Source organism: Bolinopsis microptera, chromosome 9 (genome assembly GCF_026151205.1).
Source record: "Bolinopsis microptera isolate Bmic1 chromosome 9, MBARI_Bmic_1.0, whole genome shotgun sequence".
Lineage (NCBI taxonomy): Eukaryota > Metazoa > Ctenophora > Tentaculata > Lobata > Bolinopsidae > Bolinopsis > Bolinopsis microptera.
Genome location: NC_087080.1, coordinates 2,436,940 through 2,455,685, shown reverse-complemented (window position 1 = coordinate 2,455,685; position 18,746 = coordinate 2,436,940). Strand labels below are relative to the sequence as shown.

Sequence of the window (18,746 nt, the reverse complement as noted above, 5' to 3'; positions counted from 1 at the left end):
ATAATACCCGTCATTAATAATAATACCCGTCATTAATAATAATACCCGTCATTATTAACAATAATACCGTCACTAATAATAATCATAATACCTGTCATTAATAATAATACCCCTCACTAAACCCGTCATTATTAATAATACCCGTCATTAATACCCTTCATCATTGATAAATTAATACTTTCATTGTCGTTAGAGGTTTCTGAGAGGTATCTGAGAGGTGTATAAGGGGCTTTTAACAGTTAATATGAATTCAATAGTTCTTCATCTAGCTTGAAAATGAGTAGTAAATCATATTCATGTGATAGTTGTGGAAGGCAGTACAAAAATTCTAAAAGTCTTCGCACCCATCGATACTCGTATCACCGGTCACAGAAAGATAGCAGAAATATAGATAAGGTCCACAGTTCACCCAATGACTCCGTGAAACTCGACTACGAGTATGGTACTGATTACGCTACTAAGAATAAGCTTCCAGCAGCCAAAGAATTCACAACAGGTGGTCCTGGATATGATTATTTACAGGATAAAGTTATGGACATTGTACTAATGAAAGCAGACCTAAATATCCTGCAATCGACTGTCGATGAATTAGACAGACTTGTCCGGAACATGAGTGAGGAGACGAAAAGTAATGACAGTGTGAGTAATAATGCTCACTTTGATAGATATGAGGACAGCATTCTTCCATCAAATGAACTCAGAATACTCAAACTTACGGCATCAAACAAAAATGATATCAGAGATATTCAAGATACTATGGATAATATTGTTTATAAAAACGTTGGACAAGAGATTGACGTTGATTTAAACGAACTGGCAGCCGAAGATCTTATCGATGGTATGATTGAAATAAGGAACGCCTTTGTTGAAAATGATATAGGTGAAGTGACTGCAGATATTACTAAACTCCGTAACGTCCTCAAGTTGATACTGAAAACGGTAGATCTAAGTAAACTGAGTGAGGAGGAAATCCAGCTGCTAAATGAAATATCTAATGCTTCGAAGTTAACGGCAAAAGCAATGATACACGATAATTTTAATCATCTCGTGAACATGTTTGACCAGATGAAAACTGATCTTGGTGAATTATTTGAGCCATCTGATTCTGAGAAACAGGAAATAAAATCTGTAAATGAAGAAGAGAAATCGGACCCTGATGACAATAACTCTATGACTGATCAGTCAGAATCTGAAACGGCATCAGACAAGGAAGAAGAACAGTACTCATCGGATTCTAATAGTAGTGAAATTGATCCGTCAGATTTAGAAAGCACGCTAGATAATCATTCCATTTCACAATCTGAGGATCAAAGTGACTGAAATTAATGAATAAAATTGACCTCCGGAACAAAGACTATAAAAGCATCTGGGAGAACTGCTTTTCAAAATTAATCTTCTGCTGTCAATATTATTAGATTTAGTTATGGACCGTTCCACACTTGCACAAATTCCTGGAGAATATCAGGATATTTACAAAAAGAGTTGGAACACAATTAAAACGAGTGTGAGACAGGGTCGATTGAAAGATGTTTACCATTTTCCTATACTCACCATGGATAATAGTGCGATCTTAAGAAAAGCTGAAGAAGTTGTTGCAAAATACAACGAGAAGTTCAAAGTTAATGTGGCGTTTGGATTTATTCTCAAGGACAGGACTACAGATGAACTAAAGTTCTTTCATCCGTCAAACAACACGATGCTGTTTACACTCCCTCGATTATTAGAAACTCCGTCTGATTATAGACAATTTGTTGAGGATATTGAGCAACAAGACGCATTTGACTATGCTCGACTACACAGACCATCAACAAAATGGACAGTGGAAAGAATTGTGTGCGTACGATTTGATATTTATAGATTTAAACTAAGACCTTAATTTAAGTCTGTCAAAACTTATTTTTGGATGTGTATCGTGTAAATAATATTCAGCTAATGCTATTCGTAAAAACTTATTCATTTCCATTTATTTTTCTAACCAGTTACGAATCATTTGTTTTACTTTTAACAGCAACAATCAGTTTATATTGACAGCTGGTGTAAATTAATTACTAGAAACGATTAAATAAGTCACTCAAGTGCTTTATACTTTTATAGGATAAGGATTAAGGATAGCGTGCTGCAGGTGGTACATTATTACCTCACTTTGACCCACTTTAATCTGGTAAGATCGTTACACGATAATATCACAAATGTACCGTGAGCAATGAACATGACGTAATAATCAAGTTACATCCAGTATAGTTTCCACATGGAACATGATATCACACTAATTACAAGGTCGCCGCCGGTAACATTACGTAATATGCTTACTTTCATTATTTGTGCCTAACTTTTTCCCAAAATGGCTATTGAAAAATGCATCATATACTAGGCTGGCAATCAGAGCTTTTGCCGTTTTTCAATTGTCCGACCTCATACCCTCCATCTCTGCAGTCAACTCTCTGATTTGTTTTTTGAGGATTCCAATCTCACTCTTTTTTTTCTTGAGCGTGGATTTTCGTTTAAGCAATCCTTTCCGTTTTTGCAGCATCTCGTCTTTCTCCTCTCTATCTTTCACCTTTTTCCGTTGCTCTTGCATTCTTAGTTTTGCTTTTAGTCTCAGCCTCTTTGTTTCACTGCGGGACTTAGGCTTCTCTCTCCTTTCCTTATCCCTTACTCGTTCCGCTGCCAGGTATTCTTGTTGCCTGGCAACATCTGCCTTCCTTTTTTCCCGGAATTTAGCAACCCGAAGCCTAGTTGCCGCCCTCTTCTCCTCTGCTCTCTTCTCCTTCTGTGATCCACTGCCCTTGCTTTCTTCTACAATATAATCCTTTGCATCTCTACTTCTTCCCGATCTTGTTCTCCCCCCGAATTTCTCCTCTTCGTCCCCAGGCATTCTAGAAAGCAAATTCGTAAAAACTTATATTTATTAAATCAAAGTTCTAAACAAGGGATAGTTAAAAAACAACGCCCAAGTCTAATCTTTCCCTAAAACAAAAACTAAAAATAAAGAACTTCATTGCAATTTCCGCCAATATCTCTTGTCATAACTCAAATTACGGAGATAATGCAGGTCAAAGATATTATTCAAATAAAGATTTCTTTTACATAAATCATGCACAATCAGCGAGAATAGATTGCTTTGGGGTCTTCCTCTTCTCCCTGGTAAGTCCAGTGTATTGATGGCAAAAATGAGGGAAGAAAACGCTGGTCCGTCAATAGGACCCCGCAAAACATGTCCTAACATTCTCCACCGACTACGGGCCACTTTTTCGTAAAAACTAGAAAGGCAAATGAGATTAATTGATTCTACAACATTAAGTTCTATGAATCGATTATTTTTTATCTCAACTGTAGTTAGCAAAAAACAACAAAATTCAAAAAAACGACAAATTAGTTAAAATCCTCGACAGATAGCTAGCAGTTTGACTAATTCTCCAAAGAGTTCACAAAGAGTCAAACAAGAATACTGCTGCAAACATCAAATGAATAAATACCTCCGGGAACTAGAATAACACTGCTTCCTCGTGTCAAATTTAATCATGAAGAATTCAATCACATACCTATCTAGGAAGATATTTACTCTTCCAGACACTACAGTACATCGTATTTACATTACACACCTATTAGTATTGGTACCATTTTATAACTGTACGGGTGTTACATTTACAAATTCGTTGCACCAACAACGTGTTACAGCTGTAACATTTGAGAAATTGTTACGCCCATAACGTGTTACGGGCGTAACATTTAAGAATTTGTTACGCCCGTAACGTGTTACGGGTTTGTTACGGGCGTAACGCTCCAGATTTTTATCAGCCTAAATTTTCCTTATCTACTAAGATAAAGATTCCAAACTTGTTAGAAGTACTACCTGTCCTATAAATAAGCCTTTCAGAAAGTTTTGTGAAAAAATATTGATCATAAGATGAGTTATAGTGTCTGAAAGGCCTGTGTTACGGGTGGATCATTATCTGAAACCTCCCGTTTTTGGCCTTTTTTAGCAGTATTAACTTAATTTTATATTTCTAAGTTATATTTTAGTTATATATTTTGATGACCTGTTATTCTACGCCCAAGTAATTTTGGGTCGGTTTTGATGAGAATCACCCATAAGCCAAGTTAGACTCATGGCTTACACAGACTGTGTAGCTTCGTCTCACCTGTTAACGTTTTTTGACTCAACGGCTAAAATTGTCGGATTATCGGATCTGTGGTTTGGCTTACTGGATTCGAGTCTTGGATACCGTCACTGCCAAACGTCACAGCCACACGTCACAGCCACACGTCACAGCTATAGCCACACGTCACAGCCACACGTCACAGCCACACGTCATAGGCCATAGCCACAGGTCACAGCCACAGGTCACAGCCACAGGTCACAGCCACACGTCACAGCCACACATCACAGCCACACGTCATAGCCACACGTCACAGCCACACGTCATAGCCACACGTCACAGTCACACATCACAGCCACACGTCACAGCCACACGTCACAGCCACACGTCACAGCCATAGCCACACGTCACAGCCACACGTCACAGCCACACGTCATAGGCCATAGCCACACGTCACAGCCACAGGTCACAGCCACAGGTCACAGCCACAGGTCACAGCCACACGTCACAGCCACAAGTCACAGCCACACGTTACAGCCACACGTCATAGGCCATAGCCACAGGTCACAGCCACAGGTCACAGCCACAGGTCACAGCCACACGTCATAGCCACACGTCACAGCCACACGTCACAGCCACACGTCACAGCCACACGTCATAGGCCATAGCCACAGGTCACAGCCACAGGTCACAGCCACACGTCACAGCCACACGTCACAGCCACACGTCACAGCCACACGTCATAGCCACAGCCACACGTCATAGCCACACGACACAGCCACAGGTCACAGCCACACGTCACAGCCACACGTCACAGCCACACGTCACAGCCACACGTCACAGCCACAAGTCACAGCCACAAGTCACAGCCACACGTCATAGGCCATAGCCACAGGTCACAGCCACAGGTCACAGCCACAGGTCACAGCCACAGGTCACAGCCACACGTCACAGCCACACATCACAGCCACACGTCATAGCCACACGTCACAGCCACACGTCATAGCCACACGTCACAGTCACACATCACAGCCACACGTCACAGCCACACGTCACAGCCACACGTCACAGCCATAGCCACACGTCACAGCCACACGTCACAGCCACACGTCATAGGCCATAGCCACACGTCACAGCCACACGTCACAGCCACAGGTCACAGCGACAGGTCACAGCCACAGGTCACAGCCACAAGTCACAGCCACACGTTACAGCCACACGTCATAGGCCATAGCCACAGGTTACAGCCACAGGTCACAGCCACACGTCACAGCCACACGTCATAGCCACACGTCACAGCCACACGTCACAGCCACAAGTCACAGCCATAGCCACACGTCACAGCCACACGTCACAGCCACACGTCACAGCCACACGTCACAGCCACACGTCACAGCCACAAGTCACAGCCACAAGTCACAGCCACACGTCACAGCCACACGTCATAGGCCATAGCCACAGGTCACAGCCACAGGTCACAGCCACAGGTCACAGCCACACGTCACAGCCACACATCACAGCCACACGTCATAGCCACACGTCACAGCCACACGTCATAGCCACACGTCACAGTCACACATCACAGCCACACGTCACAGCCACACGTCACAGCCACACGTCACAGCCATAGCCACACGTCACAGCCACACGTCACAGCCACACGTCATAGGCCATAACCACACGTCACAGCCACAGGTCACAGCCACAGGTCACAGCCACAGGTCACAGCCACAGGTCACAGCCACAAGTCACAGCCACACGTTACAGCCACACGTCATAGGCCATAGCCACAGGTTACAGCCACAGGTCACAGCCACACGTCACAGCCACACGTCATAGCCACACGTCACAGCCACACGTCACAGCCACAAGTCACAGCCATAGCCACACGTCACAGCCACACGTCACAGCCACACGTCACAGCCACACGTCACAGCCACACGTCACAGCCACACGTCACAGCCACACGTCATAGCCACAGCCACACGTCATAGCCACACGACACAGCCACACGTCACAGCCACACGTCACAGCCACACGTCACAGCCACACGTCACAGCCACAAGTCACAGCCACAAGTCACACGGATAACTAAGCTAGAGACTTACGTTATTTCTCCCATAAAACTAGATCGTGTGAATAGGCTGCCTTGTTCACCATGTAAATCCTGTAGGTCGCAGCAAAAGCAGAAAAAACTTTTGATAAACGGAAAATCATCAGAATATATAAAGAGATTTTGGAAGATTTTGGAAGAGGAGCTTTTCTGCCGTCCCCTTGACCAAAATTTCGCGGTTTTTACTGAAATTTTGACCAGTGACCAATCAGTGAGGTCGGTGAGAATGACACAAGTCGCCATCAAGGTACTGGAAGCAGTAAATCGGGAGACAACTTTGATGTAATGAAAATGTTGATTATGTCCTACCGGTAGGACATTCAAAATTTCAACTTTCCGCGACCCAAATTTTACTGTTTTGACTGAATTTTTCTTCAATGACCATCTTACAAGGTCACTGAGGAATGAGGATGGCACAAGACACGTTTGGCACAAGACACGATTTTGGCAGGGATTGAGGTAGGGAGCAGGATTAACTTTATGAATACAATTTTCTGTATCATGAAACATTTATAGTATGAAGTGATATCGGGAAAATCCAGAAATTATCCGCTAAGATAATGTCAACGAGCCTTGCCGTGGACAAGGTGAAGGCTGAGCTAAAACAGTAAAAAGGGCCCACTCTTTCTAGTCATTATCTTAACAGGTCGTGAGTTGAAGAATATTCTTGAATGAACTTGGATAATGACAATAATGGTTTACCACCTTTACATAGGTAAAGACTAAGAGTAAAACTACGAGTTCTTCAAACGCACGGGTATTGTGTATTGCTGGTCATTTTTTCATAAAATCCCAAATCCAGACCCTCTTTTTTTATCTGACTACAGATCGTGGGTTTAAGTTAGCAATGTTATAATGGTATAGGTTGCTAATAACCCTATAAGCTGTTCAACAGTAAACACAGTGGCAGATCATAGAGTCTATTGTAAAGGATCATATTATTGTACTTGTAGCTGGGTTCCAACTGGAACAGTTTGGAAAGTGTGCACTAGAGAGGGGGGAAGGAGGGAGGGGGAGGAGGGAGGGGGTTGCACTAGAGGGGGTGCACTAGAGAGGGGGGTGCACTAGAAACCATCTGATCTGGCTGGGAACCCTTATTTAGTATTTACTGTGCATTGTACTATTTTATTTTACCGAAATCGAACGGTAAATATTGGCTTTACTGTTGAAGTCCCCAATAAATCTTGAAACAACCGAAAACAGAATAAAATCTAGATTACTCGGTATTAAGTTATTAAAAAAGTAAATCAGTATTTTTGGAACACTCAGCGCTATTTTACGTCTATAAATTATGTGTATGATATCTTTGTTAAGCTTTTCGATTATAAACAGGTGCTTTGTCATGTTTTTACGTCGCGTCAATTGCTCATTATGCTCCAGACTCTGTTAGGGATCGTTCACATACTACGTAAGCAAATGTATTATTCAGGGGAAAGTTCACGCATGTCACTATAACTACGCTTACCCTCAATAACCCCGTAAGCCATGACCTCCGAGACTACAAGATGGGTACCTATAGTCTGGTGCAGTACCAAGGTGTCTCCATTGGGTCTCCCTTCGCAGGTTACTGTCACTGCTACAGGATCTGGTGCATTGCCTGACTGCAGTGCCTCTGTAGTTGGTATATTGTAGGAACCAATGGGGACTGTGCCGCACACCACTGAGTCCTGGGTTAGAATACTTGTTGGGAGCTGTTCAATGTTCAGTGTTTATTTCTAAAACTATAATGGTCATTGGGTTTATCAGTTTATCTCCATTAATGTATCATTGTTGACGTTATGTGATATTGATCTTATTCCCCCTCAGTATTTATGACCTGCTTATTAACCTGTGTGGGTGATATACTACTACTACTACCTGTGTGTTGCTGTTCTTGATAGATATCTGGATCCCCTCCAGCCTCTTCCATGTGTAAGTGCAATACGCACTACTCCTACACCAATCATCCCACCTGTGTGATAGTAGGTACACTGTCACTGTGTGATGATACATTCAACAATGCCACTTTATTATCAGCCCTGGTTTGATTCCTACTCTTCACTTTGAAATGGATTTTAATGAAAATAAAATAGTCACAGGTAATTACTGATAACGTACCTATAAAACGTCAGAATAACGAAGTGGAAGATGTAGGGTCTGTTAAAGGACAGAGTCAGGTACTGAGGACGCGCGCTCTGCACCACATCATCAGCTGAGTCGGCAGAAGTGGAGTTGTTGTCATCAAACGCACCACCAGCACACTCCTCAAGTGTTGTGTCCTGTTGGGTATCATCATTAGTCAATAACAGGGGTACTAACGGTAGCTAGGAATGAATGCCCCTATCAACTTGTATAATGTATATAGAGCTGTCTGCTTTATAGCTTCAATAAATCCACCATCCGAGTAGTGCTCATTAGATAGAATATAAGGTTTGGAATATTATATTATTATGATCAGCAGGTTTAAATATGTTACCGGTTATATAGTAGTATTATATATCGTTATATATTATGTGTATAATATATAATGTTGTGATGTACTTGCCGGTTTATTACAAGTAGTCATTGTCCCAGATACTGGTCGAGGTAATCTGACAATTGTAGCTCCTCCTTCTCCTCCTCCTGATGCTGCTCCTCCTTCTCCTCCTCCTGATGCTTCTCCTCCTCCTCCTTCTCCTGATGCTGCTCCTCCTTCTCCTCCTCCTGATGCTGCTCCTCCTTCTCCTCCTCCTGATGCTGATCCTTCTTCTCCTTCTCCTGATACTGCTCCTCCTTCTCCTCCTCCTGATGCTGCTCCTCCTTCTCCTCCTCCTGATGCTGATCCTCCTTCTCCTCCTGATGCTGCTCCTCCTTCTCCTCCTCCTGATGCTGCTCCTCCATCTATTCCTGCTGCTCCTGTATATAATATATATCAAATTATCAACGTTAAACTATAAAAAATAAACTACAAAATACCAAACAATTGGTCTGAGTTATCAAGCTGTGACGTCAGCAGTGTGACGTCATACTGCTGACGTCATCAGTTGGACAGTTGTAGATGGATTAAAATTTCAGATTAGTGCTTTATTTACCTGCACACAGGGCAGTACACCAGATGAAGATACAAATGAGTTTGGTAGTCATCTCCCGGCACGTTCCTGGTGGGATGGAGACCCGCCCTTGGGACTACTTCTTTAACCTTCTTGTCTCTGTACTTCTGTAGCTATTTGGTTGACGACCAATACAAATTGGTCAAGTGTAAAGTTAAGTGTTATGTCGTGAGACTCTTTTGCAAGAAACTATTGAGCAATGAAGCTGAATATGTTGCGGGGTTGCTGTGAAATGCAGGTAGCTTGATATAAACTCAAGCCAACTACAAAATACCAAGAAGAAATGAACCTTTTCCGCTAAACACACACCTTTACCACCTACTCTGAAACCCACAAACTCCCAGCCAATCTGCTGCCAGATTACATTTCACGTGACCTATGTTAGCCTGTTAGATCCAGTGAAAAATCTCCCTAGCCCCTTAGCATAACTTCTACCTGCAGACAATACCTTTAACTCTTTATCCATGCTGAGCACCATCATTGTTTCTGCCAACACGTACACTGAACTGAATATGCGTACAAACAGAGTTTTAAATACTGTACAGACATGGGTTAAAACCAACGGCCTTAAACTTAATGTAGGAAAAACTAAATACATGATATTCACTAACAGATTACTAGAGGATATAAATATTAGTATAGAAGGCCAGCGACTAGTGAAAAGTGAATATGAACGATTTTTAGGTGTCATAATTGACTCAAAACTTAGCTGGAGCCAGCACATTAAACAGTTAAAGACTAAAATATCTAGAAATGCTGGCGTAATGATGAAACTTAAAAGTTCCATTCCGAATAAAGCTCAAAAAATGCTATACAATAGCTTAATTCAATCTCACCTGTATTATTGCGCTATAACTGTTTGGGGTACTAAATCTTTAAATTCCATTCAGTCTTTATTCTCTGCTCAAAAGAAAGCTATTCGCACCACTGATTCAGAATATCATAACTATTTTTAAGACAAAGAAAAACGTAAACTTCCATCTCACACAAAATCCATCTTCAACAAAATAGGAATTTTGGCTCTTCCTAATCTCATTGCTAAAAGCTGTCTAACTTTGATGCACAAGGTTTATATGGGAGTAGCACCATCAAGCATAGTTGGTTCGTGCGTCAATTTTTCGGGAAAAGTACGTGCGTTTGAATTATTTCGTGCGTTAAAAGTGCGTTTAAGTACGTTTACCGTTGAATTCACCAGCATTTTCTGTAGACTGCAGCAGTGTAGTGAACAGATCTTACACGTTCTGGAAAATTCGCTCTTATATCACGTTACAGTTTACACTCAGTCCAGGGGCAACGCCCGCAACACTGCACACGCACACTGGCATTGCAAAAATAGCTACTGTAAGGCTCACCAATGACAGTTTATGTGAAATCTTGGAAATAACACTGTCTGATGTTTTGAACTGTGTATTCAAAAATGAAAAAACCGCAAATGGCCCAGCGAGGGTAGGTAAAATAGCGTTTTACGTTTTTTCGTACGTTAAGTGCGTTATGTTTTAAAAGTACATTAAGTGCGCACGAACCAACTATGCCATCAAGTATCTGTAGTATATATTTTGGAAAGTCACCGCTTAGACAAACGGAAAGGAGAAATCCAAAGTATTCTGAAATTAAGTTCAACAGATTACGTATCACCGATTATAGCATCTCTAACGTAGGACCACGATTATATAACAACACGACAAAAAAAATAAATAAAATCCTTCCCTTTAAGGTACCTAAGTTACAAGATAAGTTTATTAATACATTCAAGGACAATATTGTACGTTACTTACTCGATAAACAAAAACTTGACGTAAACAATTTTCGTGGACGGACAAGATTTGGATTTCTACCGCTTTGATAAAATGACTATGAGAACATTGTTATTACGATTTTTAAAAATCTAATAAACATGACAAGAGTTTAGTGGGGAGATAATATAGTTAATTTATATTTATAGATTATTTATTCTTTAGGGGAGATAATATAGATTAACTTTATTTTTATATATTTTACTAAGTGTGAAGGATCAACCAATAACCATAAGTTATTGATATTGTTGAATTATTTAATGATAAATGGGATAATTTGATATAATAATAAATGTTTGTAATATTTTTTTGAGGCACATGCCACCCCATCGCGGGTTTACTACTGGGTGCACTAGAGAAGGGGGAGGAAGGAGGGGGAGGAGGGAGGGGGTTGCACTAGAGAGGGGGGTGCACTAGAAACCATCTGATCTGGCTGGGAACCCTTATTTACTGTGCATTGTACTATTTTATTTTACCGAAATCGAACGGTAAAAATTGGCTTTACTGTTGAAGTCCCCAATAAATCTTGAAACAACCGAAAACAGAATAAAATCTAGATTACTCGGTATTAAGTTATTAAAAAAGTAAATCAGTATTTTTGGAAAACCCAGCCCTAATTTATGTCTATAAATTATGTGTATGATATCTTTGTTAAGCTTTTCGATTATAAACAGGAGCGTTGTCATGATTTTACGTCGCGTCAATTGCTCATTATGCTCCAGACTCTGTTAGGGATCGTTCACATACTACGTAAGCAAATGTATTATTCAGGGGAAGTTCACGCAGGTCCCTTATCAGTTATCATCAACTTAGTTAACATAGTTATCATAGTTAACATAGTTAACATAGTTAACATAGTTAACATAGTTAACATAGTTAACATAGTTAACATAGTTAACATAGTTAACATAGTTAACATAGTTAACATAGTTATCATAACTTGCTGATATCTGCTGATCTTACCCAAAACTTACCGAATAGTTTACAGCTAGGTTCGGTATGTACACTGTAAGGTTTCCCTTGTGTACATGTGACAGTAGAGGACCCTCTTAAAAGAGCATTACTCTCTGTACAGAACAATGTTAGAACTGTGTTATCAGCTACTGGTAAAGCAGGGTCTGTTGAGAGTTCATCCCAGACAGACTTGCATTCTGAAATATTATACATCTCACAATTTCAATAATATTTAAACCGTATCTATTATTAGATATATTATTGTATCTTATCTATTCTTGGTAAAAATGAATTTTAAATGTAAAAAGTTCAGCAGGTCACATTATTTTCAGTTACCGGTTGAATAGTAAGCAGTCATTTCTTTCATAGCGATAATTCCTTCAGACTCATTCTCGGCCTGAATAACACTGAGTTTAACCCTGTTCCCACACACATATTTTCCGCACTCAATATCATAGTTCCGGTCTTCACCATCTCTTGTCCGCAACACACCACATTGAGTCTGCTTACCAGTGGAGGAGTTCACCACTAAGATGTTTCCTTTATCCATACGATGCTGAGCACCATCTGTCTTATGAGCGACTATTTTAACTGTATCAATACAGAAGATCTGCTCAAACGTCATCTCAAACCAAACTTCTTGTCCATAATTTCCATGGCAAAGGTGTTTACGTTTCCATCTATGCAGTTTTCTGCTACATACCCATTCAAAGTTGATTCCTGTGATGCCGTCACTGCTTTTATTGCTACCAATCCTGTTGAAAATGTTTGACTTTAACTCAATTTTCTTACTTATATGTGGAATTATGTTTTATCCCTGCCAGCAATGAAATACAGTTATTCTGCATGATTGTAAATATTCTTCGATAATAAATCGTAGTAATGTGTACTCAGATTGTGATAAAAACATCAACTCCTATTATAATGAAAGTAAGTTGGGCACTATTAGTGTTTTTCCAAAAGTTTAAGTTTTATCTGATTTAATTGCTCAAATAACTAATCAGTGGGATATGTGAGATAATTGGGATAAGTGACTATTATTACCTGTATTTGCGATGTAAACCAGGCTGGCAAGGAGCAATAATCCTCTCCGATTAAGAAACATTCTATGGAGATGAAGTTTTAAGATTTATAAAATTATCATCAAGTCCAAAACAAAGGAACGCCAAAGAAGAAAACAATTAAACTGAAACATTTTCCTACTGCACAGAAATGAACCTATGGAACCAGTGGAAGGTTTGAAAGTATCCCGTTCCTGGAGAGAGATAATAGCGTGATTCTATTGTTTCTTATAACATGCATAATGTATAATGACCCTACAATCTACATGTATAATGACCCTAGCAAATATATACGAAGAGGTAATGATCCCAAGATGGCTCCAAGGATACTAACCGAGAAAACCAGAGTTCAATGCTCCATATTTATGATGCAATAGCCGATTATGCCCAGGTGGGCGCATCAATGACTGATTTTGGCCTATATTTAGTGTTAGTTCTTTAATTTTAAGTTTCACTCATATGAACGATATATTTTCAAGTATTTGAAAGCAGTCCTAACTTTTATCACGATAGTTTCTGGGATGACTAGAATCTAGATTAAACACTGATGAGTATAAGTTTATCTTAATAGTGGTGTTCTTAAACTTCAATTTATTATTATTATTATCTGCTGGATTTGCATTTTGCAAGGTGCTAGTAATAATCGAAGATGGCCACCTTTTTAAATTCGTAACATTCCTAGGTAGTAGGTTTACGAAAATCGAAAAAAGTAGACACTTAAAAAAAGCTGCGCAACTGAAATTGCACAAATTGCAATACAATACAAAGATATCATTGGAAATAAGCGTCGCGTCATTCTAACAACACATTCCTCATTTAATGCCACCTTACGCAAGGTTTTTATACATATAACGAGGAGGTCTGTCAGGGATCACTAATAAAATGAACGCTATCTCAAACAAGTTCCCTATGATTGGGAGTCTAATGAACAAGATTAATGTCCGGTCTAGAAGAGACTCTATTATCATGGCTGCTGTGATTACTGGGTGTCTCCTTGCGTTATTCTTGTTTGCTTGAATGTTTGTTGAAAAGTGGCATTGTCATGGGAATCTCAGGGACAAGAAATTAAATTCAAAGAGTTTTGATGGATAGAAAATAACTGATGAACCAATTTTGATGGATTGAAGACTTAAGAGTTAAGAGGATGAATCAAATTAGCAGTTAGCACGCTCAATTTTTGTGTCATTTTTATGTAATTAAGAATGGTAATAATAATTGCTTATTTGTTAATTTGGTAATACCAATTTGCTAGTCTGAATGGAATCAGTTCCGCGATATTTTCTTCTTAATTGAAAAGTTTAATCTTCAATATTCTAATTTTGCAACTTTATGTATAATTAAACAAGTCAGTGGCCGTGATGTACAACAAGGCTATAACTCTTTCAGTATCTAGCAACTGTAATCTTAAAGGTTAGTGGCTGTGATGTACAACAAGGCTACAACTCTTTCAGTATCTAGCAACTGTAATCTTTAAGGTTAGTGGTCGTGATGTACAACAAGCCTGTAACTCTTTCAGTATCTAGCAACTGTAATCTTAAAGATTAGTGGCCGTGATGTACAACAAGGCTATAACTCTTTCAGTATCTAGCAACTGTAATCTTTAAGGTTAGTGGCCGTGATGTACAACAAGGCTATAACTCTTTCAGTATCTAGCAACTGTAATCTTTAAGGTTAGTGGCCGTGATGTACAACAAGGCTATAACTCTTTCAGTATCTAGCAACTGTAATATTTAAGGTTAGTGGCCGTGATGTACAACAAGGCTGTAACTCTTTCAGTATCTAGCAACTGTAATATTTAAGGTCTCTATTCAACGATATAAAATAGAAAGCCTGTACTGTTGTTTCATAAAATAGGACCCGATGCCAGGAAAATTTACATCAACAAACTAAAACTGTGAACTGTAACCGAGCTCTCACTCAGGTCTTAGATATAATTATATTGGATTTAATAACTCAAGCCGGTGGACAGTGAACTTTTACAGGTTGTTGCGAACCGGAGCGAGCTTGGCAACACCCAATAGTGGAGCTCTAAGTTAATGTTGTTGTTTAAGAGATCCGCCACCAGAATTGTAATCTGTCCAACTGACCAGCTCTAAGTTAATGTTATTGTTGAAGAGATCTCTAGCTGCTACATAACTACAAACTTAAGGAAGTTGGACCCCTAGGAGTTGCTCAGAGTATGAGCACTGGCAGAGTATTTGTAAGCTTTATAACGAGGACTAGGAAACTCTCCAACAGATCCTGCTCTAAGTTAATGTTATTGATAAAAATCTCAACAACTGCAGCATAATCTCTGTCTCATGTCGTAACCATCGGAAGGAACAACCAAACAAACAACATTGAAGACAGGCAACTCTGGCATGAACGACACAACCAAGAGTTCTTTAATTACTAATTAGTTTAATATTTTAGTAAGTTAACTACTTATAACTTGTCTTAGCAGCTCAGTTTGTGACGCAGTAGTTGTCATGGTATTAAGGGTCTTATAGTCCAATAATCATCATCTTACAGACCATGAGGCATGATCTAATAGCTTCCTTGTGATTCAATTTCACACGTGTCGGTAATATGCCCACGTGATTCAACTTCACACGTGTTGGACGTCGGTGACCACGTGCAGCTGTGAGTTCAGGTATCATCATGAGCTATGGCAGTATATAGTGGACAGTAAACTCAGTTTAATAAGGAATTTCGGTTTCATTAATTTGCATTTAACGAGATAATAGTATTATGTGCACTGTGCAGCATTAAAACACTACGTTAAGCCAGATGGAGACCACCAATTAATACTGAAAAGTAGGCAGCCACTGGCTCTGTGATAAATAACTACCTCTCACTTGTCTACATTTTAATTACGGTATGATATAGACGGTGTGGAGTATATAAAGATTTAAGTATAAATCATTGGCTCATTGAGATCTTTATTGGCCTATATTATAACATTGATATTTTTAATATGATCGTTTACTATTGTCAACTTTGCAAACCACACTAAACGCTTAATGGTGCCAGAGGAGTTGGATCAGACCGGTGTAAAATAGCGGCTACTCAAACGTCGTCTTAGTTCGCCTCTCTCCTACACACTCAACCACCACTTAAGCGTTCATCTATGACACACCCCACAACACCTACCATCATCCTTGATTACACATCTTGATTCCACCGGCATCCTCACACAGGACTGCCATACCCCAGAGGTAGGCAAAGCATCCATTATATGCTATCCTCTCGTGGGCCAAGCAGGCCCAGCCTCTCTTTTTTTTAAATGATCGTTTATCTCTAACAGAATCATGAACTTGAACACAAGAAAGCAGATTGACTAGTTCCAATTCGTGCTTATAACGTATTAACAAAGTATTTCATACGAAATTTTAAGTGAAATTTTTAATTTTAGCATACCCGTAATCTGTTCATCAAAATATTTAAACAAAAATGTGCAGAAAAAGTCAGCATGTTTCCAGATTAGCCTTGAGGAATTCAATTCTATCCTTCAAATACGGGCTCCCTTATCAAATTGAACATTTATATGACAAAGTTAATGAGCTTCTATTAAGTAGTTTGTACTGGTTCATTATCAACATCTTCCAGCGATGTGTATAGACAATCCCGTATAATATCTTTGTTAAGGTTTTGGATAAATGAATGGTTTCGGGGCTTTTGATGGTTTAGGAATTGGGTTAGGGAATTGGGTTAGGGAATTGGTGTGACATTGCGTCTGATTAAGGATGGCAATATACAATATACATTAGCAAAACTTACCGAATAGTTTACAGCTAGGTTCAGTCTCTACACTGTAAGGTTTCCCTTGTGTACATGTGACAGTAGAGGACCCTCTTAAAAGAGCATTACTCTCTGTACAGAACAATGTTAGAACAGTGTTATCAGCTACTGGTAAAGCAGGGTCTGTTGAGAAGTCATCCCAGACAGACTTACATTCTGAAATATTATACATCTCACAATTTTAATAATATTTAAACCGTATCTATTATATTATTGTATCTTATCTATTCTTGGTAAAAATGAATTTTAAATGTAAAAAGTTCAGCAGGTCACATTATTTTCAGTTACCGGTTGAATAGTAAGCAGTCATTTCTTTCATAGCGATCATTCCTTCAGACTCATTCTCGGCCCGAATAACACTGAGTTTAACCCTGTTCCCACACACATATTTTCCGCACTCAATATCATAGTTCCGGTCTTCACCATCTCTTGTCCGCAACACACCACACTGAGTCTGTTTACCAGTGGAGGAGTTCACCACTAAGATGTTTCCTTTATCCATACGATGCTGAGCACCATCTGTCTTATGAGCGACTATTTTAACTGTATCAATACAGAAGATCTGCTCAAACGTCATCTCAAACCAAACTTCTTTTCCATTATCTCCATGGCAAAAGCTGTTTACGTTTCCATCTATGCAGTTTTCTGCTATATACCCATTAAAAGTTGATTCCTGTGATGCCTTAACCGCTTTTATTGCTACCAGTACCAATCCTGTTGAAAATGTTTGACTTTAACTCAATTTTCTTACTTATATATGTGGAATTATATTTTATCCTTGCCAGCAATGAAATACAGTTATTCTGCCTGATTGTAAATACTAAATATTCTTCGATAATAAATTGTTGCAAGAAAACAAAAGTAGTAATGTGTACCTAAGCATTCCTCGATATTTCCACTGAGCGCATTTGTATATGGCCTTATATCGCTATCCTCTTTATCGAATGGTATCGATTTTGGGTGGCAATTGCTATGCTCGACAAGAAAAGTGAATGCTTTGCAATTCATTGTCTCATAGCAATGCTGAATACATGCTTTGACGTTGGGTGTATACGTAACAGAGCTGCTATATCGAACGAATAAAAGTCTGTGTTCTCCTGTAAACAGCCTGCAGATTTATTAATCATCAGTACTATCATAATGTTTTTAATATTAGATTGTGATTAGTGTTTTTCCAAAAGTTTAAGTTTTATCTGATTTAATTGCTCAAATAACTAATCAGTGGGATATGTGAGATAATTAGGATGAGTGACTATTATTACCTGTATTTGCGATGTAAACCAGGCTGGCAAGGAGCAATAATCTTCTCTGATTAAGAAACATTCTAGGGAGATAAAGTTTTAAGATTTATAAAATTATCATCAAGTCAGAAACAAAAGAACGCCAAAGAAGAGAACAATTTAACACTTTCCTACTATACACGTATACAGAAATGAACCTATGGAACCAGTGGAAGGTTCTGCAGTATCCCTCTCCTGGAGAGTGACAGAATCGCGTGATTCTATTGTTTCCTATAATGACCCTAGCAAATATATACGAAGAGGTAATGGTCCCAAGATGTCTCCAAGGATAATAACCGAGGAAACCAGAGTTCAATGCTCCATATTTATGATGCAATAGCCGATTATGCTCCTTCCTTAGTAATCAGTCTGATGGTACTGGTATGTTAATATAACCGTTTAGTCAGATTGCTGGAGCCTCCAGCCTTCTTCAGTCAGATAGGCACGTGTGTATATTCAGTATAATTGTAGTCATGGAAGCATGAAAACCGTGTACCTCGAAGCGGAGTAGAACTACAAGAGACTGTTACGACTCTCTTAATGCACTCGGATCCACCGACACGCTAGAGATACGATGGATTGCAGCACACATCAGAT

General features: G+C 39.5%; 1 protein-coding gene across 1 annotated transcript in view; it reads left to right on the top strand.

Moving 5' to 3' along the window:
- LOC134821474 (tubulin beta chain-like) overlaps window positions 1–18,746 on the top strand; it is a 45,054-nt gene that overhangs the window by 22,356 nt on the left and 3,952 nt on the right. The gene's annotated exons all lie outside the window — the stretch shown is intronic.